Here is a 23507-nt window from a genome sequence, read left to right on the forward strand (position 1 = left end):
CAACTTCTTGTGCCCCTCCAGCTTTCTCACTGGCTGGGCATGAGAAGCTGAAAAATCCTTGACTTTCGTCTAAACACTACTGAGCAACAACTGAAAACATCAGTGTTATCAACATTCTTCGCTCTGAACTCAAAACATAGCACTGTACCAGCTACTAGGAAGACAGTTAACTCTATCCCAGCTGAAACCAGGACAAGCAGCAAAACTCTGTCACAGAGAGGGGGCTCAGTAAAACTAATCTCCATGAATAAACATGCATTTCCCTTCAAGAATTAGTTTTCCTCCTACTTTCTGATGAAAGCACCAACTGATGACAAAAGGGGTGGCTGGGGGGAACTTACTCCTCGAGCTGTGGTTCCCAAAGGACAAGGAGCACATATTGCACCGAGACAGCTCCCACATACAGAGACCTGAATCTGCAAACTCTCACCTCGTTCTGTGGGAAGAACTGGGCCTGGCAGGGGGGTCGAGTTGCAATTTTTTTACCGTGAGCCACCCCTGGTATTGTTTTCGCAAATCTAGTTCTGCTCTCCCTGCAATGGGAGAAGAATCCATGGGGTGGGGGCTTATAAATTATGGTTACAATAAAGCCTGGAATAAATTGTCCCTTTCGGGTTTTAGTAATTAACTTTACAGAGCTGCCCGGTTCAGGGAGTCAACTTTCCTCCAGGGTCCCGCTGGTTTCAAATGTCACTACGCAGTGTTGAGAGCTCCACTCGATTCCTCAAACCCACTTTTTTTTCCCCAAAAAAGTTTTCAAGAAATTGTGTGCTACTGCTGCATCTCAGCAGTGGGTATCCCCACGGACAGCAGCAGAACTCCCACGAGGGAGCGTGGGGCAGGCTAGGGGGGGACTGCAGAGCTTCTGCCCTGGCTGATGGAACCGCTGCTTGCACCCAACGGAGGAAAAAAAAAGAAAGGAAAGGAAAGGAAAGGAAAGGAAAGGAAAGGAAAGGAAAGGAAAGGAAAGGAAAGGAAAGGAAAGGAAAGGAAAGGAAAGGAAAGGAAAGGAAAGGAAAGGAAAGGAAAGGAAAGGAAAGGAAAGGAAAGGAAAGGAAAGGAAAGGAAAGGAAAGGAAAGGAAAGGAAAGGAAAGGAAAGGAAAGGAAAGGAAAAAGAAGAAGATTTTTAAAAAAGAACCAACCCACACAACTGGTTTTTTCTCCACTGCAGGTAATTGTTCACATTCATTTCATGTCTTTTTCGGCCGTGTCCCTGCCTCCGCACCCGCGCTTGGTGCGACCCCCTCTCCTCGGCCTCACTTAACTGCATTTCCCAAAAATTTCTGCCTTCTTTCCTCACCCCTCGCACCTCCCCCCCCCCCCCCCCCCCCGCTCCCCGCGCCGTTTCCACTTTTCCGCCCTTTATCCCTCTTTTTCGCTTTGGCCCCCGGCAGCTCCAGAGGGACCCGCTCCAGCCTGCACCCGCGGGAGGGTACGCGCCGCCCCGGCCGCCCCGCCACATTTCCCGGTGGTTTTCCAAAGTTTCGGGCAACTCTTAGAAAGCGGAAAGTCTCCTTTATTTTTAGGCTTATTCTGACTTTTTTCTTTTTTTTTTAATAATTTTTCCCAGCGGGGCACGGACATGGCCGAGAGGAAGGCTGCGTTTGTTCTCTCCCGCCTTTACCTGCGCCTCTTCTACGTGCCTTTTTTAAATCCTTATTAATTTTTCCTTATTATTAATTTTTCCTTATTATTATTAATTTTTCCTGCCTTTTCTGCTGTTTCCCCGTTTCTCCCTTCCCGGCTCCTGCGGCAGCGGGGGGGGGGGGGGGGGGCGGGTGTGAAAACCCCGAGGAAGCCTGAAAGGGAAGGCGGGGGGGTGGGGGGGGCGCTGGCTCCGGCTCCGCGCAGCTTCCGCGGGAGCGGAGCGGGGGGGGTGGGGGGCGCCGCGCGGTGCCGCCAGGGGGCAGCAGCGCCTCGCGCGCCGCCGCATCCCCCCTCCCGCCCCTCCCGCCCCCGGTACCAGCCCGTGATGTACCGACCGGTGGTGGGCAGCGGCTCCCACCCACCGGGGCCCGAGCCCCGGGGAGGAAAGGTGGGGGGGGACGCAGAGGAGGAGGAGGAGGAGGAGGAGGAGGAGGGGGTCCCTCCCTGTCCGTCCGTCTGTGCCGGGGAGAGGGGTCCGCTCCGCTCCGCAGGTTGGTTTCTTTGTCCTTTTCTTTTAATGGTAGTGCTAATGGTGGTTATTAATAATAAGATTTATAATAGTGATAAGTACAATGTCGTACGCTGTTATCGCTGTTGTTATCGTTACGTGTTTAAGATACGTACCCCTTCGGGGGTTGGGGGGGAGAGGGGCGTGCAGGGGTCGGGCACCGACCCGCTCAGGGCGGCTTGAAAACCGGGCAGAAACAGTTCTGTCGGGATGAAAAACCGGCATTAACCCGGCCGGGTGCGGCGGGGGGAGAGTGGGGGGAGAGAAAAGTGCTTTTTGTTGTTGTTGTAGTTGTTGTTTTCCTGAACGCTGGCGGTTTTACTCCGGTGAAGTTCGCTGGATTTGTCGGGGCGGGAGGGGGGAGTGGGTCTGGCGGGGGCCCCCCGCGGTGCCCGTCGGAGGTGGGGAGGGGGTGTCCATCATTCTGCGTAGGTGTTCGCTGTGGAAAGAGAAGAGAAAGCAAAGAGACTTTTTCCCTGGTCTGGACGGAGTCTACCTGCGTCCCACTCTCCTTCCCATCCCGTTTTCGGGGCAACCTGCGTATGAGGAAAAACTGGGTTTTTTTCTGGGAGCAACGTGCTGCTGGTGTCTGGGGAGAAGCTGTCCGTGCAGGACACGGGGGGGGGGGGGGGGTCGGGGGGGCTTCCTCACCTGGCAGGAACTTCGACTGGGAACGCTTCCTCAACGCCTCCTTGCCTTTTGTGACTCAGGCGTTCCCCTCTTATAATATCTTAATAATTAATATATAGCCGCAGAGCTGTGCCGTATGGCACGTTACAGGATGTCTGCAGATCTATAGGGACATGAAATCCCCGCGGGGGTGTGTGACACCGAAGTGGGGGCTGCAGGCTTGCTCCTACACACTGTTGATGCCCACTTCCAAGTGGGTCCCCCCCCGCAGGTCCACGTTTACTGCGCCTGTGGGTTTAACCATTCTTTAAGATAATTTCCCCCCCACTCCCCGCCCTCCGGTGTTCAGCAAGTCTAGTTGTCCATCGGGGTGGGGGGGGGCGCAGCGGGAAAACAATAGACACTTTTAAAAATTTCTCCTGTCGTTTCTACACCGCTTGGGGAAAATGATCGCCTTTAAGCATGTCTGGAAAGCGCACCCCCCCCCCCAAAAAAGGCGGCGGGGGGGGGGGGTAGTAATTGACCAATTCCTATAACTCTTCATCGTTTTCCTCTGGTGAGAATAACGATCTCGGCTGAAAGAGGACACTGGAGCTCAGGGAAGGAGAGTTGGATGTTCCTCACATCCCCGGCTGGGATGAGCCGGTTGGTACCTTTTTATCAGGGAAACCCCCATCTCGTTTTTGAGGCATCCTGCGTGGCTCCGTGAGCGCCCCGGAGCCCCGGGTTTTGGGGTGTACCTCCAGAGCGGTGCATGGAGCAGACCCGAATTGTATCTCTGTGTGAGCAAGAGCAATTCAAGGACCCTTCTTACTGTGGCGGAACCCAGCAGCATCTTGTATTAATTGCAGTGGGAGTGAGATCTTACCCGGTTTTGCAGAGTTCAAGTCAAACGTGCACAGCCAAGGCGTGTTCAGAAGTTCTCGGTTTACTACTTAAGCACGTTTTTATAATAACACTCCACTCAGACTTTAAAAAAAAAAAAAAATCGACTTCCAAAGAACTCACCAAACTTTCTACCCTCGTTTTTGAGACCGTACTCAGTTCTTCCCCAGGAAAAGTGTCCCCTCGCCTTAATGGAAGTTGTGCTTTGAGTACCATCTGCAGGACAGGAGTCTACCTTAAGTTAAGCAAACAACAAAAAAATAATACATTTTATACTTACGATGTACTGGAAGCGATTTCGTCTAGTGAAGAGACGGACAAAGTGTGTCCTGTTTTAATCCGAATTCTCTTCAGAGGGTGCCACGGACCTACCGAGCACCCTGATTCCGGATCCCACGCTGCCACTGCCCGGACAGAGGGTTTTCCGAGTGGCCTACTTTTTGGTCTGAAATGCAGGTGTGCTATTCGCGAGGAAAGTTTTGGGGAGAGAAGATCATTAGAGGAAAGACAGAAAATAGAATTAAAGCGTTTCACTTCGCCAGAATAATTAAGCACGATGTTAAATGTTTTATCCCCATTTGTACGGCGTTAACCTCTGAGCAAGATTATTTCTTCTGATAATTATGTTCCGCACAACCGCACTACCGGAACTATCTAATAAATTTGGGAATAAACAATTTTAACTTCAGCAAACCCCCCAGCCCCCCTTAAATTCCTTTGAAAAAGCTGAATACCGTGCCGTTACCTGCCTTATATACATATATAAGTTTAACAAGAGATGAGCTTGAGAGCTACAGTTTAAAACAAACAGCCACTTACTCTTGTAACTTGAACAACTGGGCCAAATTCTGCCCCTTTAAAATCAATTGCACCGATTTCAATGGCTTTAGAACCAATTTGGTGAGGATTCCATGCTTAATAATCACCCCTTTTCCCCCGCTTGAATTCTTAGAGCTTGACAGCAACTGATGCCTAACATCACTGGAGCTGACCTGCCCAGAAAGAGCTTAGCTGATTTTTGAAGTCTAAAAAAATTCTTATGTATCATTATTAAAAAAAGAAAAGTACTCTGGCGCTGTCAGTATATCTAGTAACCACTCTGAAGAAGAATAAACCTGAGTGTGAGCGCGTTCAGAAAGATGCAGACACCAGAGAATGAATGGTCCGTACGAGAAAGTGAGTAGATGTAATCAATAGCGGTGGTAATAGACAGGTTAAGGAAAAAAAAAAAAAGCAAATTCAGGAGCTTGCTTTTTCATTTTTACGTTCTTCGGGTAGTGGCAAGAATATGCAGATGGTTGTGCTAATGTCAACCCTTCTGATTTAAAAGGAAGTCAGTTCTAATATGTTTCAGTTTCTGTTTTGAAAATAAGTAAATTAAAAGGAAAACATGTCCGTGCTTATCAGAATGAACAACATTATTCGATGGTTTTTATTTTGGTAATTTAAATAGTCGGAATTCTCAATCGAGTCTGACTTAGCTGTTTGTATTTACTATATTAATATTTTTACACAACACCAAAATCGATACGAAAGTAAGGACAATTTCTGAACACGATATAGGACGCTTACAATACTTTTTTCTTGTTTACGCTAAAGCATCGAAGATTTATTTTTATTTTAGTGCTGTCTGTTTTAAAATACAATGTAATTCCTATTAATTTTATTTCGATGTCATTAATACAATTTCTCATTACGTTATTTGTTTATTGGGATATAGTAAGGTATAAACACCCCAAAATGCGTTGACAAATATTCGTGTTTGCTATCTTTTCACTCTGTACAAACGCGAAAACTTGCATAACCGTACCGAAACCGCAGCCTTGCTGATGCACCGCGCTCCGCTCCCATTAGCTCTACGACAAATCATATTTTGCCGGCATTTGCATTACAGAGGGGAGCAGGCTGAGAATGATGCAATCTCTGGTGTGCAATTCGTGGTGGATGTAGCACTCACAAACGTGGGGGTCTGATGCCGGGCACGGTGGTGCTGCATCGTCCCCGGCGGGTATCAACGCCAACAAGTTTTCGATGAACATTTGGGAGAAAAACGAAAAAAAAAAACCAAAAACCCAAACCCAACAAAAAACAACCAAACTTCAGCCAAGGAATCGGAGGGGCGATCGGTATATCTGCAATAGTGAAAGTTTCGAGGGGGTCCAGGGAGAGCCCCCCGCCGACCCCAGCCCCTCGGAGGTAGGTGGGCTGCCAGCGTTCCCCCCCCGCCCTGTAACGAGGGAAGGAGCTGCAGCTCATCAAGGCTCCTCTGTCATTAACAGCGAGGGCCTGCCAGTAATTGCACTTCCCCGGGAACCGGCGGTGTTGCAGCAGTGATGCACGGCCAGCTTTTGCCGGGGTCCATCGCCCCCCCCCAGTCCATTCCCCCCCCACCTTCCCGGCGAGACCCTTTCCCTCTGTCCCAGCCCGCCCCGGCTGCCGGCCTCCCTTTCCAGCGGCCTTTCTAATTAGCTGTTAGTTATCAGTGGCAATAATAATATCAACACCCAGAAGGAGAGGAGGGAGGGGAGGCGATGCCACAGGGACGGGGGGGGGGGGGGGGGAATGCCCCGCCCCAGCCGCCAGCCCACCTGAGTCCCGCCGGCAGCCCCACTGGCGGCGTGGGGCCCGAAACCACTTCTCCTTCTTTTGACCCCAAACCCGAGTCCCCCTAGGTCCCATGGGCTGAGATTCGACTTCTCGCTCCGCCGGGCGGGGGTCCCGAAAGAGGGGCCGCCCCTCAAGACGTGCCCCCCCGTCCTCCGTGGCTATCTGATTGGGGGGGGGAGGTGAATGGGTGGGAAACGCCGGGGCGAAGGGGAGGGGGGGGGGCCGCGTCGCAGCCAGTGGGGGGCAGCACCCGTGGCCGCCCCCCCCCGCCTCCACCCCCCCCCAAGCCCTCCCTCCCTCCGTCGCCCCGTCCCTTCTCCCCTCCCGGCCGCTCCGGGCGAGCAGGGCTGGAGAAGCCGCTGCCGGGCTGCGGGAGAGCGGCTGCGGAGCGGGGGGAGAGCCGTGAGTACCGGGGCGATGATGCCCCCCCGGGAGAGAAGGGGGGGGGTGGGACTCAGCACGGCCCGGCCGTGCCGTCTCAAGAACCGGTTCGGGACGGGGACAGGGGGGGCGAGACGGGGCTCAACCCCCCCACACCCCTTGCCCCCATCCCCTCGCCGACCTCCACCGTCGGTCTCCTGAAAACATGGGGGGGGGGAAGTTGAGGTCCGGGCCGAGCGGGATTGGGGGGGGGGGGCGTCAGCCCCAGACGGCGTCGGGGGCGAACTGGGGAGGTGTCCCTGCCGGGCGGGGGATTCCTCTGCTGTCCTCTTTTCTCCTTAGCACCCTCTCGCTTACCCCCACCCCGGCCTCCCTCCCCCCCCAAAAAAAATTTCTTACCGTCAGTGACAAATCTTATTTACGCGAGCAGAAGCTATTGGATTACAAGCCTGATCACCTGATGGGGGGTCACCGATGAGCTCATTAAAGACGCGCACGCAAAGGGGTCCGTGGGGCACCACACCGGCATGGGGGGGGGGGGGGGCGGTAGGGAAGGGGGACAGGCAGGGCGAGTGGTCGTGTGTGTGTCGTCCCCCCCCCCCCCCGCCCGCCGCGGGAGTCCTGCAAACCGCGCTCCCCCCCACCAGCCCGTCCGGGTCCCGCAGCGTGAGCCGGCGGGACTGTGGGTTTGCATCTCCCGAGGCAGCCCTTCATCCTTATCTCCGTTTCTTGATTCCCTCAACGTTACTGAAAAGCTGGGGGAGAAAACAGGGGCGGGGGGGGGCTCTCAGGGCAAGGGGCTCTGCGTGGTATGCCCGACAGGCGCTGCCCCCCCAAAACCCGGCGATGGGGATGCGCTGGGAGAGCTCTGAAAATTTTTTGTCAACAGGGATGCGGATCAAAACGGCAAGGTTTTAATGAGGGTCCCGGCTCGGGGGCGGGGGGCGGGGGGGAATGCTCCGGCAGCGTGGGAACCGGCCCCAACAGCGGCGTCCGTCTGTCCGTCCGTCCGCACGGCACGGCGGGGAGATGCGATGCCGCCAGCCCGGCCCGATGCGGTGGCTGGGGGGGCCGGGGGAGGGGGTGTGTGGGGGGAATAATTTACACTCGGGTTTAAGGACCTGGGGGATGCAGACAAGTTTTGTTGGTTTGCGGTGGGGGCTGTCGGGGAGGTGTGAGGCCCCGCGCCGGTACCCGCAGCACGGCAGCTAAAACGCGGGAGGGGCAGCCACACCATGCGTGTTTTTGCAACCGCATATACCAGCCACGTGTCACCCTTTAATACAAATATTGATGTTCGTGAGCCCACAGCCTTTCCTCACTGTAAAAGCCCAGCTCGTTGTTTTTTGGTTTTTTGGTTTTTTGGTTTTTTTTTTTTTTCCTTCGGAGAAGAAATAAACTCCTGCAGGTGCAGTAAAAAAATCCCCCGAAAGAGCCGGTTTATTCTTTTCTCCACCCGCAGCCTGTTGAGATACGAGACAACCAAAATTCCTAGAAGGAGATCTGGGAAATCATTTATCGAAGCACACCTACCTGGCGGAAGCTGGGCTCATGAACTACCAAAATAACAACAACAACAACAGTGGCGGTTAATCCAATCAAACGTACCCTCCAACTTCTCGGGAGTGCGTCTTCCTCCTGACAATCTGCCGCGATTAGAGCTCCTCAGTGCCATTCATGCTCGTAAAAACTGCCTTTCAGTAATATCAAACCTTTCGTTTTCTTTACTTTTATTAAAAAAAGAGGAAGGGAGAATGAGGGAAAGGTAAAGCTCCGTACGATCAGCTCGCAAGTGCTTCCCAGAAAAAACTCTTTCCATGCAACACCGGTACAAATTAAGTAAAGAATGGGGCCATTCTGCAGGGACGAATATTGGAATGTGTTCCCTGCGATATTGCAGGGCCCCCCGCCCCTCGCTGTTCGCAAGCCCAGCTTTTCTTCAAACAGGCACCCACAGAACGAGACCATATTTTGACCCCGGTAATTAACATGCGAAGAGCGGGGGAAAAGAATATCCCCCCTCCGTGTGTGGAAGGTGCCCTTCCCTGGCGGGGTCGAGGGGTGCAGGAGGGGCGGGGAGGAGGGAGCCGGGAGTGTTGCCCGCCCCCCGGGGGATGCTCTGCCCGCAGACAGCCGGTCAGCGTTACTCCCACTAGGTCTCTTTTATTTTATTTTATTTTATTTTGTCTAGTTTTGTTTTGTTTTGGTGGAGCAGAGCCCAGGTGCGGCGGCGAAGGGGTAGGATTTAGGGAGAGGGGGCCCCGCTCCCGTCGGGGGGAGCCGTGTGATAGTGGGAACTGCATCCGACGCGGGGTCCTGCCTGTTCCTGCCCGCTCCTGCCCGCGGGCGTGTATCGGCAGGTGTCGCTGTCCCCCTGCTGCCGGGACCGGGGGGGGGGGGGGGGAGAGCCGGGGGGGGAGCAACTGGGGGTGGGAAAGGCCCCGCAGAGAAGCGGAGGGTCCCGTCTCCCCCCGCCCCCCCCATCTCCGCGTCCTGTTCGCCTTTACCCCCCCCCGCTCACAAGTAGGGGCCGTCCCACCAAGGGGATGCAAAAGCGGGGGGGGTGGGGGTGGCTAGGAGGAGGAAGAATAAACCCCGTGCCTCCAGACAGAAATTTAAAAAAAAAAAAGAAAAAAAAAAAAGCAGGTTAACTTCTCTCTGTGAGGCCGTAATTGTGGAAAAGAGCGAAATAACCGTGATTACAAACCTCGCCTTTACTGACGGGTTATTTTTATGCCCAGGTATGAACTGATCACGAAAATAAAAGAGCAAAAAAGCCATCGCGAAAATGGGGCTCCTTCCCCTTCTTGCCAGTGCTGAAAGCCAAAAAAACCCACGCCGTGCGTGGGAACCCAGCTGCTTTGGTCACTGGTCTCGGGCTGGTGCTGAAGTTGGCGTCCTGCATCCTCACCAAAACGCCTCTGACAAAGAGTTTGCTGCACGTCACTCCCCGGAAATCTCACCATTTAGCGATTATTTGAAGTCTGGATGAAAGTGTTGCCGTTCTCACCCCCCTCTTCTCTCGCCGCTCCTCTTGGTTTCTACCTTTCTACCTCTAATCAGGGCAGATGTTCTTAACCAGATACAAGGGGTATGGCTTTGGGGTTTTCTTTATTGTTTCCAAAGGAGGTGTACCGTCAGGGTGTATCCGCACTGGAAGCTTTTGTGTAAAGAATTCAGATTTTTTTTTTTTTTTGTGCACATGTGGGCAGAAAACTCCAAATTCTGCTTTTTTCCTTACTGAAAAAAAAAAAAAATTTTCTCATGCCAGATTTCGGTTACTTCATCTAATATTATGTGTTTGCCATCCTACAGTTTTTCGTTTCAGTATTCAAGTCTTGCGGGAGGGAAAAAAAAACAACCAAACAAACAAAAAACCAAAAAACCCAAAAAACACAAACAAGCAGGTGTTCCTCTATACCTCCATCTCCACACTTCTAAAATAATATGTAAATAATGACAAAACATATATGTTCACGTGTAGAGGGATACGCAGTTCCGCTTATTTTGAAAAGGCGGCAGATAGGGCTGAAGAGACGAGGGAGAAAATCTAAGTGTAAAATGCTGAATACTCTGTTTAGAGGAGTCTAGGTATTAAAAGCGGGGGGGGGAAGACGACGAGGGTGGGGGAAAAAAAATGAGAAGACGAAGAATTGGATCTATTTCATGCATTTATTTATTTCCAACCCGGCGCGCTGTCTCGTCTCCGTGGCCACCCCAAATCTGAGCGTTATGAGTGCTTTTATGTATACCTTTATTTATTTACCTATCCTTGGCCGAAATCCGTGAAATCGCCAACTTCGGTGGTATTTTGAACACCTCGGGGCAGCGGTGCAGATGCGCAGCGGAATATACGCGCCCGTATTTTTCACTGTAAAAGGCCGATATTAGGTAACGCGTTTCCGGGCCGGGCGGAGGGGGGGGGCGTGAGAGGGGAGAGGGCGGCATTTATTGTTCCTATTCCACCCGTGGAGTTCGCGTTCAAGTGGCAAGTGACGGAGGGGAGGCAGCTGTCCCCGCGCTGCCGCCCCCCCCTCCGTCCGCCTCCCCCCCGGTGGGGGGGCTCATTCAAACGCCGCCACCGTATGGTAAAGCGGGGCGGGGAAGGGGGCGGGGGGGGATGCTGTGGCAGGGACCCCCCGGCATCCCGGCCGGGGGAGGGGGCTGTGGGGGGGGGGGTGGTGTCGGCTGTGCCCCCCGTCCCGTCGGGGCCGCGGCGAGGTGCGAGGTAAGAAAGCGGGGGGGGGCCGTCGGGAGGATGCGCTGCGGGGACGGACAGACGGACGGACAGGCGTGTGTGTGTGTCCCACACACACTCTTCCCCCCCCGCCCTCACACCTCCGCCTGCCTCTCTGCATATGCTAATGTGGGTCCGCCGGGGCGCGAGAGCTGCACGCGCGCTAATTAAAAGCGGGGGAGGGAGGTTGGGTTTGCGTCCGCAGGCCGGGAGTCCCCGGCACCCGCTATTGGTAAAAACGTGTAGAAACGGTAATTTCCTAATGAATTGTTGCTATATGGGGTAAGGTAAGAGCTGACCTAACGGATGATGGTGTCGGTTTCCGTTTTGGGGTGGGTTTCGTGGTTTTGGTTTTGTTTTTTTTGTTTTTTTGTTTTTAATGTTTTACCTGCAGCCTTCTGACCGCTTTTTATTGGGTGACATATAGGTGTAGAGCTTGTAAAACTGGAGCGAGAGGTAGCGCTGGAAATACCGTAAGAAACGCCGAAGTATTACAGTATACGTGTGGTGAAACAGGCACTGAGTAATACAGACCGACCATGACACTCTGCTCTTTATTTAAAAAAAACAAACAAACAAACCAAAACCACAAAACCATGCATGACAGTCTTTGGGGAGGGCTAACTTTTGCCCTATACTTTCATGCAGGTAAGTAATTCATAGTGTATCTAATTATCTACGCATGCACTTGGGAAAAAAAGAAAGAAAGAAAGAAAGAAAAAATGTGGCTACGGGCAGGTGTTGGGTTTTTTTATGGAATAACATTACTGGTTTGAAAACGTAAAATGCCTGGACTATAAAAAGAGGGTAATATTCTGGTTTTAATCAGATTTAAACTACTCTTCTTGCTAGTCTTCTTTCTTGTAAAAAATTCCCCATTAAGGTAAACCGAAATGTGCTAACAGTGTTTGTAATTCAAGGCCTGTGGATTTTCGGATAAAGCAAATGTAATGCTATCGGCAATATTTTAAATTAACCTCTAAAAGTGCTTTTTCTGTAGAGAATTAGGTAGCGGGTTTAAAGCTACACACGTTAAAATGAGATGTAACACTTTTAATAACGTAGCACTTAAGACAGAACGTACAAGATGTCTTCCTCAGAGAAAGCTCTCTGTACCTGGGTCTACACATTTTAAGAGAAGGTTTTGACATGAAATGTTCCTAAAATCGAGGCAGATATTAGTGCGTTTACAGGCCGTAATACAGCAATGAGATACTATAAATCCCTTGAAACAGTCCCCATTACACGCCTTATCTATATCGCCTTACACCTTAAAACGGTTGGGTTTGGGGTTGTTTCGGTGGGGTTTTTTTCCTAATACGAAGTTAATTAGGCGATCAAACTTCCAGTTTCGAGCTAGCGGTATGATCGCTGAGCCTGGCAATGAGATCCTCCTCTCCTCTCAGAACCCAACAAGCATCTTGTGCCCTTGATTTGTAATACCAGCACCTTGCGTATTTTGTAAACCTTACACAAACAGAAGCATGGAGGAAACTGAATATACAGACACATACACAGCAGAGTCTCGCCAAAAACCGGGGGAATAGAAAGAAAGGAAAGGGGGAGGGTGTTTAAAAAAAAAAAAAAAAGAAACAACAAACCAGCCAAACAAAGAAAAGAAAGGAGAGATCAAAGGAAAAGCGATAGCTTGTAACTTTCAGTAAATAAAAAAAAAATGCAAATATACCTTTACATATGCATCAGCATTAAAACTAATACACGCTGGAGCCAAGAGGAGCAGCAGCAACAGCAGCAGCAGGAGAAGGAGGAGGAGGAGGAGGAGGAGGAGAGGAGAATGGCGCAGCGGTGGAGTCCGGATCACACCCCGCAGCCCGGCCCGGGATGTTTGCTGTGTTGATTGATGATGATGATGGTGATGGTGATGATGATGTTTGGAAGGAAAAGGGAGGCTCGATTTTTTTGTTCCGTTAATTAGGATCTTCTGCAATAGGGGTGATCGCTCCGGGAATCCGCGGTCTCTTCTGCGAGCAGCGGGATTTACATATTCTTTTTTTTCCTTTTTTTTTTTTTTTAATGCCCTAATTTCCTTGATGTATGTAAATGTCGCCGTATGTCGGACGTACAGTATGCCTCGAGCTGACGTCAATGGACGTGACCTCGCCGTTAAACCTTGAACATGAAGCGGAGATGGGAGACGCGGGGCGGGGGGCGCAGCCGCCGAGACGCTCCGCGCTGCTCCGCGCCGCTCCGCGCCCCTGCCCGACGAAATGAGCGCTGGCAGCAGCAGCAGCAGCCCGCCCGCCCCCCCTGCCCGGCCCCAAAACAAAGCCCACCTCCCCGGAGCACCGCAGAGCCCGTCCTGCCTTTTTTTTTTTTTTTATTTTTTATTTATTTATTTTTTTAAATGGGACGTTAATTGCTGCTTCTCTTTCTCAGGCGACGAGCGGGAAACAGAAAACTCCGGCCAATTAAAAAAAAAAAAAATCCCCCTCCTCCCTCCCTCTCTCCTTCTCTCCTTCCTTCCCTCCCTCCCTCCCTCTCTCCCCAAAATATTGCATGACACAGGCGTGTTAAGCCCGCGGAGGCGAAGCATCCCTCCGGATGCTATGGGGCTCGGGGCCCGCCGGTACCACCGGCCGGGGCGAGGGAAGGGAGGAGGCTGCAGAGAAGCGGGGGGGCCGGTTGGGGGGGGTGGGTGGGTGGGTGGGCTGCAGCCGCTGTGCCTACTCGCAGACGCCGCCGGTCTGATCTGCAAGTCAAAGCCGCTGTCTCGGCTTTGCAGTGATCCCCCCGCTCCGATGGGGAGGTGAAGCGGTATAAGCGGGGACCCGGCGTCTGGCGGCGGAAAGTGACGAGTACGAGGGTGGAGGAGAGCGGTTTATGCCCCCCTCTCTCTCCCCCCCCCCCCCCTTTGGAGACGCCGCGGTACATGGTGATGTTTGGAGAACTTTTAGCGGCAGAGGAATTTTCTGCCGGCGAGGCGGCAGGATGAAATGGCACCGGCCGTTTGGAAGCGTGGGGTGTTCTCTGTTAGGACACGAATTCCTCTCCTTTTCCCCTGACGTTATTTATGTATTCGTTAGACTGCTGTGAGATGTTCCAGAGCATCTCTCCGCACTTTGGCAATGTCGCTCCTGGAGCAAACCACACACACCCCTCGACCCACCCACCCTCCCCGCCTTTCCATTCAAGCATCTCAATTAAACTTAAATGCCCACGCCAGGGAGTGGAAACACGAGTATATTTCTGGCTGGTGGAAGCCGTGTGGACTTTTATAAATCCTCTCAGCAGTTTGGCTTTGGTTTTCTTTGGGGTTTTGGGGGGGGGGTGGTTCGGTTTTGGGGTTTTTTTTTTCTGAGTCGCTGGGGGCTCCTCCTGAATTCCGTCGGTTCGCTCCGGGCTCGCGTTTCGGTCCTCACAGAGCTGTCTTTGTCCGCCGGGTCCCCGGGGGCTGTGCCGGGCAGGGGATGCCCGGGTGCCGGGGGATGCGGTGCGTTGGTTCCCGCTGTCCCCGCGGAAATAAATCCGCGGATAATCGGCGTAAATCCGCGCCCGGGGATGGCGGACCGCCTCCCCGCTCCTTGCAGCGGCGCTCCGGGCGCGACACTCAGCTGACACCATATACACACTCATATATGTGTGTGTATATATACATATATATATACACACACACACACATGCATATGTTTGTGCGCGGGTGTAACATATATATATATGTATATATATATATTCATTTTTGAGCCCGCTCCTTCCCCTCGCAGCCCCCCTCCGACCCCACCCACCCCCCCCAACATACCCACACTCCTTGACACCTGCCCACGCGGGGCCGGGTCGTCGTGTAAAGCCGCCCCAGAGTGGGGGGCCAGCACGACACCCACCCACGCCCCCACGGCCGCCACTCCACCCCCGGGCACTGGGGAGAGCCGTCCTGCCGCCCCCTTGCCGTGCACCACCTCCTTCCATCCCTCCTCCATCCCTCCCCTCCATCCCTCCCTCCCCGCACACCTCCCGCTCCGGTGCACACCGAAACTTCTCCCAGCCCGCCCCCCAGCCCCCTCCGCTCCCCGCCCGCCTCCCGCGCCCTAAAACCCAGCCGGGGCTTTGACGAGCGTTTTCATGCTGTTTCCAAACCCGGAGCGATGGAGGAGAGGGGAGAGAAGGAACCGGCAGCGGCTTAGGACACCCTCCTTCCAGCGACGAGAGGTCACGCTACAAGTTTGCCTGACAGCAGGGATGGGAAGAGAGTCTTTTCTGTTAGCACCATGATTTTTTTCTAATTTTTCTTTTCTCCTTCTTTTTTTTTTTTCCTGCTGTTGGCCGGCTGGTGGGTTCGGACAAAAGTTGCACAAAATGGCAGTGCCTCCCAAAAACAAGACGCGGAAGAAACTGTTCTTCAGAAGTTAGCCGGAGGAAAACACCTTAGAAAACTCGACCTTTTGCTGCAATTTTTTTTTTCTTTTTAAGTTTCCAAAGAAATGCGCGCTTTCCTTCTTCTCTAGGAAAAGGTAGCCATTGCTCTTCTTTAGACTAGACATTTCTAATTTGTTCCGTCTGTCAGAATGAGACTATGAGAGGTTTTGGTGCAAATTCATTATCTCTGGCAACGCATAACGTATAGTAGGAACTGAAAAAGACCGTGGCAATGGATGAACAATAGGGCTTCAGTTCATCAGCAACAAAAGCGTTGGGGAAATTGGTTGAATTTCAGAGCACGTCCTCCTCAGCAGAGAGGGCTGGACTAGACCTTGGCCAACCCCCCCAAAAAACTTGCAGAGCCTCACATACAACACTTCACTTCTACTCCGGGGCGTAGGAAGCAATACGGAAAAAGGAAAATAAAATAATATATATATAAAAAAAACAAACCAGAAATCCAACCCAAGCCAACTTTCTGCGTTTCTCTCCCGTTTTCCTGGATGGAAGATTTCTAACTCTTTTAGAGCGCAAGAATGACACCGTGGAGCTAAGCGGCACTTTTAAAGAGGGATGGCGAGGGGAAAGACGTGAATTTCTGGAGACATGAAAGAGCTTTCTCTGCTCCGAGGGGGCTTGGCCGTGAGGATCTTTGTTTGCCACCGGAGGCTCAGCTTACCCCCTTAGATCTGGGGTCAAATCTTTCTCTGATAAAGGCGAAGAAATGTAAGTACCGCGGGGTGTGGGGGTTTGTGTGGGATAGACCGATCCTGAATTCCCTGCAAAATTGGGGATGCTGAGCCCCGGGCAGGTCGGGGTTTCCCGGGTCCGTGTCAGCCCGGGCTGGGGCCAGCTCTCCCCGGGCAGCAGGAGCTGGCCGCCCCGGCAAGGCTCCGGCCACTTCCACTCGCCCCCGGCGAGGGAAATTTGATTAACAAGGCAGGGTTTATGACTTGACACGGCGGCTTACGCCGGTTAGCCGATTTTGTGCTTCTGATGCTAAACCTGTTGGTCGTGGAGCGTAGTTAGGGTGCGGGAACTGTTAATTATCCGGCAGAGTGCCGGCGAAAGCAGAGCTGTGGCTTTTCGGGGCGCTTTTTGACAATGCCTGGGTGCCCTCGGAAGGTGTGCAGGCGCAGGAGCAAACACTCACAGGGCTGGAGTATAGGAACCAAGTCCTGTGGCCTCTACATATTGGAGCTTAAAAAAAAAAAAAAAAGGAAAAGAAAGGGGGGGGGGGGAGGGGGGGTAGAGAAAAAAGATGGAGCAAAAAAAGAAAAAAAAAAAGAAAAAAAAAAAAGAAAAGAGAGGAGCCGAAGTCATATCTTGCCGCTGGCCGGGGTGCAAGGTCTTGCTCGCTGCAGCTAGCCCACCCGCTGCCTCCGCGCGTAGTGGATCACTTGGAGCAAGCAGCCATCACTTCCCGGGTTATCCGAAATGCAGCCCGATCAAAACACGCACCCCTCCGCGCGGGGGGGTGGTTGATAAACGCATGATGCTCCTGCAGCTCTTGCCCTCCCGGCCGAGGCGGGGCGAGGGGGGGGCACGGTGCGGCAGGCCCGGCCCGGGGCGGCTCAGGAGCCCACCTTTTTGGGGGGGGGGGGGGGAGGTCAGGGAGTGGGGGGGAGGCCTGTGCCGGAGCCCGAGTAGGGCCGATGAAGGGCGGCTCGGCCGCCGACCCCAGTCCCAGGTGTCACTGGAGCTGGGGACTCGTCCAGGGATGCCCCACTGCATCCCTCCATCCATCCCACCCAAAAAGTAGCATGCCTCTGCAACTCCGGTCCACCCCGGGTCCGTGAAACGGGTGAAACCGCTTCCCCGTAAAAGAGAAGAACTGGGTTGCTTCCTGGGAGATAGTAATAGCAGTAGTAGTAATAATAATGCCATTTTTTAGCTGGGGCTGATGTAATGGATATGATGCAATGAAAGCGAGCGGCTTACGTTGTATTTATTTACCCCCGCGGCTCTGGATACGCTCGCAGGGCTGTAAATAGAGAGCATGCCTTCCCGGTGATCCCGGTTTCAGGACACCGGCGGTCTGGAAGAGCTGGGAAATCTAGCGGGGAAAGGCTGGTTTAATGTGTTTTGCATGTTTTGAACTGAAGGCTAGGTGGAGCCTCCATCCTTTATTAAGTAACTGGCAGCTTACGGTATGCAAATCCTGAATCTGCCTCTGTAGTTTTCGTCACTTCTCTTCAGCAGCCCCAAATAATATTCATAATCTTTTATTTCTAAGCATAGTTCTCCAGAAATAATGATGCAATTTGGGTTTTAATTATATTATTCAGATTATTTCCTGTAAATATTGATTACCACATTTAACCCTGCAGATACCAGAGTACATCACTCATGTCTGTTTTGTGTCACATTAGATCATCTGCAGGAAATGTGGCTAGTTATTTCCCCGTTTTAATCTAGAGCCAAGCGTTTCAGTGATATATTTAATAATCTCAGAAGTTAATATACTTCTGAACACGCATAGGTTTACCTGCTCACATATGTTTCATGAGCAAGAACCAAACACTGGAAGTGTCTAAATTATGATCCTTTGCTTATTTTCTGGCTATTTTTCAGATTTAGACAACACAGACAGACCACAGGGAGTGACAGTCATGACAAGAAACGGTAATTTTAAAATTTTTGTTTAATAAAAGTCAGGCGATACGATATGCATTACCTGCAGATGCGGATATATGTTCTTTAACAGCACGCAGTGTTTTCATGTGTAATTACTGACTGTTTGCAGTTTTATTAATTTTTTTTTCTGAGACTTTGTATTCTCGACAGTCTGCCTTTTCTTATTTCGTAATTTGGATTTCTATTGGATACCCCTTTGCATACCATATGTTCAACATAACAGAAGTACAGTTGCTTGTAAAATGAAATTGTGGTCACAAAAGAAATGATGAGGCACCTTTATTGGAAGGCAAGCTAGTCAAGTGACTTACCTGGCTGGGAGGAAAGGGATGCTCTGCAGGGAAAGCTGGCCTGTGCTGTACTGGCATGCCGTGGTTTACATCTGCATGAATTCTACCATGATTTAGTGGGAAAAGGGGGATTTATGTAATGCTACACCCTTCTTATGTACCTCACAGCATCTTAAGGGGGGCTCCTGTGTGTCTTCCCCGCAGAAGGTGGGGATGCTGGCATTAGGACGGGGGTCTGACTGCAATTATTACAGAATCATCAGCATTCCTCTTTAAAGCCAATAGAGACTGTTTATTCTTAAGAAATCCACGCAGGATGTTTCTTCTTTACGTCACAGCCATCTGGAGACCTATAAAAAGATTAGAAAACAAGCATGGCAATCACATACTAATCTACAGGCCATTAGTGGGAATATATTAGGGAGGTAGGACGAAAAAGTCAGTGTTTGGATTCCGTATCTTCCAATATGCAGATCATTTCTACGGTGATTTTGGAATAAATAAGTTTTATACAATTATGTAAACTGGAAGAAGGCAGGCAGTGTTAACAACAGATGCTTTTGACAATTCGGGTGATATTTTCGGCAGTAATTTCAGAACTACACATTGCTTAAACTTTCCAGACCTTAGACAACACTGCAGTCTTGGAAATGTATTTTGCAACCGCTGCATATGTTTTTATGATATTCAGAATAAGCAAATACTTTTGAGCAATTCTTACCTGACACCCGTTGATTTTGAGGCCCTACTAGATGTCTGAGAGTTAGAAAATGTAATGGGTAATATGGCTAATGAACAGCTAGGTCATAATCGTGATGTTGGCTCTTTTGACTTACTGAGGCTCTGGTCATTAATCAACAAAATGTGACAGGTGTATTGCAGTTACTTCCCAAGTCAGTGTGTAAGTGGGGTGGTTGTGAGACCAGGGCTTGGTGTTTGAAAGGTATACCTTGCATCTTTGAAACATATCAATTTGCAATAATACGCCTTGCATTAAACTGTAAATGCGGTGACACGGTTTACATGCATGCATTAACGTGTACGTATGTGTCTGTGTTAATATGCATTACATATACAGATACCTGTGTAAGCATAGCCTTACACACACATATACATGAGGAGCACTTGGATTTTCCTGCCTCTGACTGAAAGAATTTGATGCATAAGATTACAAGCCTGTCGTGTGCAACACATGCCTGATCACCAACACTGCTGCCCCTAGCTATTGCCAGAAAAAAAACATCTCTCCATCTGTCTGCCAATTCAGAAAAGCTCATTAGAATTTTACATAATATCAGAATGATCATGTGCCCCTGGATGTATCAGATGTCTGATTTGGTCGTCCCTGTTGTGCCTGAACAGCCTGAGAGGTAATGAAGAAGCTCAGTAACTAATAATGCAGCATTATAAGAATTCTAACCACTTTGTGCCAGGATCTGTATTTTCCAGAAAGAAGGCTGGCACAGTTAGCTCTTACGTCTCTCAGGTACAAAGCACCGGTGGTAAACTGCAGATATACCAGGATATCTAATACCTGTTTAAAAAAGAGCTGCCTAGTTTCAAAGGCTGAGATTCTGAAAGCACAAATGAGTGGCCTCGTTAGCAATATCGCTGCTAAATCCAAGATACAGCAGATCAGCAATGTATATGTGTTACTTCTTGGTGGCAGTATTAATTTTGGGCCTTGTCTGACAAATGTGATTGCTTCCCCATTTTCATGGTTTTGTAATATTAACTTAGGATAAAAATGGACTGGTTGATATAGTTGTCATTTTACAGTGTAACCATATACACCTACATATTTATTTTAACACAAACACATGTACCTAGACTGACACATGTACATATGGTTCCCCTGTGTACACACAAGCACACGTACGCTTTGTCATGTAAGCAGGCTACGTAGCCAACACAGAGCAACAACAACTTCAGTTTAACTTCATGCATTTAAAAATTTTCCCCTAACAATAGCAACATGTGCAAACACGGGTTAATTTACAAACAAATGCATTTAAAGGCAGTGTGGCATATTGACTGTGACTGGAGGGGAACATAGCACATGATATGGTTGTGTTTTATTTTGCACCTTAAAAGAACAGCAGCAGCACGAATTTTAAGTCATAATTCCTTTAGGAGTGCAGAGCAGTCCGTATTCTGCCTGTGCTGGATTTTTCAGCCTGCATCCTATACCGACTGCAGCATGCACGAGCTGTTGAAGTGCATTTATTAATTTCAACAGTAAATATGGTAGATCTCAGTGAGAAGATTCATTGTATCACGTATACTCGAGAGACCTTTAATGTTTGCACTTTAGACTTAGAAAAATTCTATACAAATTATACTGTTAAATAATTCAAAGTGTAATGTTCTTTTTGGGGGTGGGGGAGGGGGAGCTGAGAGACTTAAATCCTAAAACTGTACACAACGCATTCTAACAGTTTAGAAGGACTTGCCTCCATCGGTTCCTTGAGTAACGTCAGCATGCATTTCTTTGCTCTAAGTACGAGGTTAATAAAAATAAACTATAAATCAGCGTTTTTATTAAGGCATTTCGCCAGATGATATATCGCCTTAGATAAATATTGCTGCAATGTTCACCTGTGTTGCATTCTAACACAGACACAGAGACACACACACACACACACACACAGGCTGGGGGGGGGGGGGGAGGGAAGGGTGGAGGGAGGGAGGGAGAGAGGGAGGGAGGGAGCAGGGAGAGAGGGTATAGATGCTATAAAATACACTGAGCCTGCTGCTCGCAGCTTTCCCGACAGACACGCAGAGGAAAAACGCCTTGCACAGCCGTCCCGGTGTAAATACCTGCAAATCACTCTAGGCGCGAAACACGGCCGAGATGCGGAGCCATTAAAAAAAAAACAAACAAAAACCCCCAAACCTACAACAACAAAAAACCCCAACAACCAAAAAACCAAACCCCGCACAACCCGGCAGAGCAAATTGTCAATGTAATTACACATCGACTCACTGCGTAGCACAGACCCGGTCCCCGGCCTCGGAAAGCAAGGCCCCGCTCCGAGCCAGGCAGCAAAGTGCCGCGCATCCCTCTGCGCTAGCGGAGGCTGCCAGAAGAGAAAACGCAGGCAAAAAGGCGCTCCCCGGCGCTGCGAACGCTTTTTATCTGTCCTCAGAGAGAGCTTTCTGCCTCTGCCTGTGGATGTCAGAGCGGTCTGCGCTGGCGAGGAGGAAGGTAAAGGCGGCGGGCGGCTTTTCCCGGCGGCCGGGAGCGGTGGAGGAGGCGATGCTGGAGGCGAGCGGGGGCTCGGTCCCGCCGGCCTGGGCCGGTCGCTGGTCACTCATGCATATCAATAGCCGTGTGTACTTGAGGTTTCTCATGACATCATCATTACCTTGGTCTCCCGCGGTCCAGGACCTCTGACCTTGCCGGGCTGGTCCACATTTTGGCACTGAAAGCCCTCCAATGATGGCCCTTTTCTCCTTCTTTCAGACCGGGGGCAGCAGCAAGCCGGCAAGACCGCGTCTTCTTCTCCCCAGCTCTAGGAGCCCCGAGAAAGCGAGGACCTTCCCCCCTAAAACACACACGGCACGCAAGATATTTGCTATCAAGCTGCCACCATTTGGTAAAAAGCTCTATGCCGTGCATAATCTAAAGGGATCAGGAGCCGCATCCTCGAATCATCTTGTCACTTTCTACTGAAATGGGATTTTTTTTTTTTTTTTTCCTCCTGACATCGCTCTGGAAATTGCCGATGGCTTTACATCTTCATAGAGGCTAAAGAGCCTTTCGTGAGAACGAAGCGATTTACAATGCAAATAGAGGCCTGTGAAGGGATGGATGCTTCTCACTCTTAACGCAGCTTGACGCACCTTAATAGCTGGTTTTATTTTCTGGTATTAACAGACGAATTGTTGGCTACCGCTGCCGGAAATTACTGGCTGAAAGAAAAAGTTCGGAATAAACTTTGAAGGCAACAGATCTCTTTCGGATGTTATTAGCTGCACATACACACAGACACACAAACCAGGTCACAATTGCATAAAAGGATGAATATTTTAAAGCAGCACTGGTACTCTTGGAGGAAACAACACGCCTGTTTGTCAGAAAGAATCTGGATTCTAGCAAGGAAAAAAAAAAAAAAAAGCTTTGAGGGAAGCGAGTTGTTATCTTTGGTTATCTAGCTGTATGAGTGTTTTGGTCTTCATAAAGCTAGATAACCGAAAGTAAAAACTCCTTCAAGATCATCGTACAGCGTACGAAAATGAAAGACTACTGCGAGAGACAGTAAAAACCGAGAAAGGTCAGGAATGCTTATTGAATCTAACATTTTTACAGCTGAAGGTGGGAGTGGAGGAAATTAAATGGCATACTTATTCCAAAATACGAAGTTGTCAGATGGCACAGAACGGATAGCCAGACGCTGCACAGAGGAGATGGTACTGATGGTAAACAATGCATGTGCAACTATTGCTGTTGAATAAATAAATAAAGAGAAACCCAGACCAGCTAACCTTTAACTGGGCTAAGAGAATATATTTTTTTTTCTCTTAGAAAGGTATTTGGAAATGCTGAGTTTCATTTTTGCAAAATGATTCATTGCAATGAAATGGCCTTAAAAATAAAGGTGGTAGTTGGTGATGATGAAGATGACGGTGGTGGTGATGGTACAGCGTGGACTGAACTGAGAGAGGAAAAAAAAACCCAAACCCACCAAAAAACAACAATCCAACCCAAGACCTGTCTGTGTGCATCTAAGACAAAGCATCGGGGTTTATTTCAAAGAATATGAAAGCAGGCTTTCAGAAAAAGTTTACACTGAAGTGTAGGCAAGCTCAATAATTTATATCTACTGAGAACTCGGCGGAGCTGCACAAAGATGGAAAAAAAGTGATGGCCGATTTTTATTCTTCTATTCAAAACGCGAGCACAGATGCTTCTCTGTTCCGAGAGGGTTTCCTTGAGGAAGCTACTGAAGCAGAAAGACATGATGGAGACGAGATCGCCCCCCCCCTTGTCAAAGTGTTAAAAAATGTTCTGTGCCTTACTCTGCGCCTAGCATTGGAAATGAAAGTGACATTTACTCCCAAACCCACGTGTGCGCCTCCTCTCTTTTTGTTTAAGGATGATCAGATCTATCCAGGAAACAGCTCTGGCATCCCAAACCGAAATAATTAGGACGTATATAGACCTGACAAAAAACGGAGGGGGGGGGGGAGGAGGTGGGGGTGGGGAAGCGGAGGGTCTGTCTTGCCTAATTGATTCCGTTAAACGGCGTGCAGGAGATGTGAACGGCTGGGCGCTCCCATTCCCACGCTCGGGGCAAGTGGCAACGC

General features: G+C 50.3%; 3 long non-coding RNA genes across 20 annotated transcripts in view; 2 read left to right on the forward strand and 1 right to left on the reverse strand.

Moving 5' to 3' along the window:
• The first annotated feature begins 2062 nt into the window (after positions 1–2062).
• The window catches only part of LOC128136562 (uncharacterized), a 131176-nt gene continuing 109731 nt past the window's right edge, over positions 2063–23507 (forward strand). For 4 of the 18 annotated variants that reach the window (XR_008233423.1, XR_008233424.1, XR_008233421.1 and 1 more), the window contains exons 1-2: positions 14885–15996; positions 17845–17895. This is a non-coding gene — a long non-coding RNA (uncharacterized LOC128136562). Of the gene's footprint in view, positions 2140–6606; positions 6681–10174; positions 10551–14884; positions 15997–17844; positions 17896–23507 lie in introns of those variants that run through there. The other 14 variants (XR_008233410.1, XR_008233417.1, XR_008233415.1 and 11 more) reach the window with 8 other exon arrangements.
• On the reverse strand, positions 18171–21666 carry LOC128136563 (uncharacterized). Its single transcript, XR_008233428.1, has 2 exons — positions 21184–21666; positions 18171–18547 (listed from the first exon to the last, which is right to left on the reverse strand). It is a non-coding gene; the product is annotated as an uncharacterized LOC128136563 (long non-coding RNA).
• Positions 21327–22346, forward strand: LOC128136565 (uncharacterized). The gene is made up of 2 exons (XR_008233430.1): positions 21327–21405; positions 21664–22346. It is a non-coding gene; the product is annotated as an uncharacterized LOC128136565 (long non-coding RNA).

Source organism: Harpia harpyja, chromosome Z (genome assembly GCF_026419915.1).
Source record: "Harpia harpyja isolate bHarHar1 chromosome Z, bHarHar1 primary haplotype, whole genome shotgun sequence".
Classification (NCBI taxonomy): Eukaryota; Metazoa; Chordata; class Aves; order Accipitriformes; family Accipitridae; genus Harpia; species Harpia harpyja.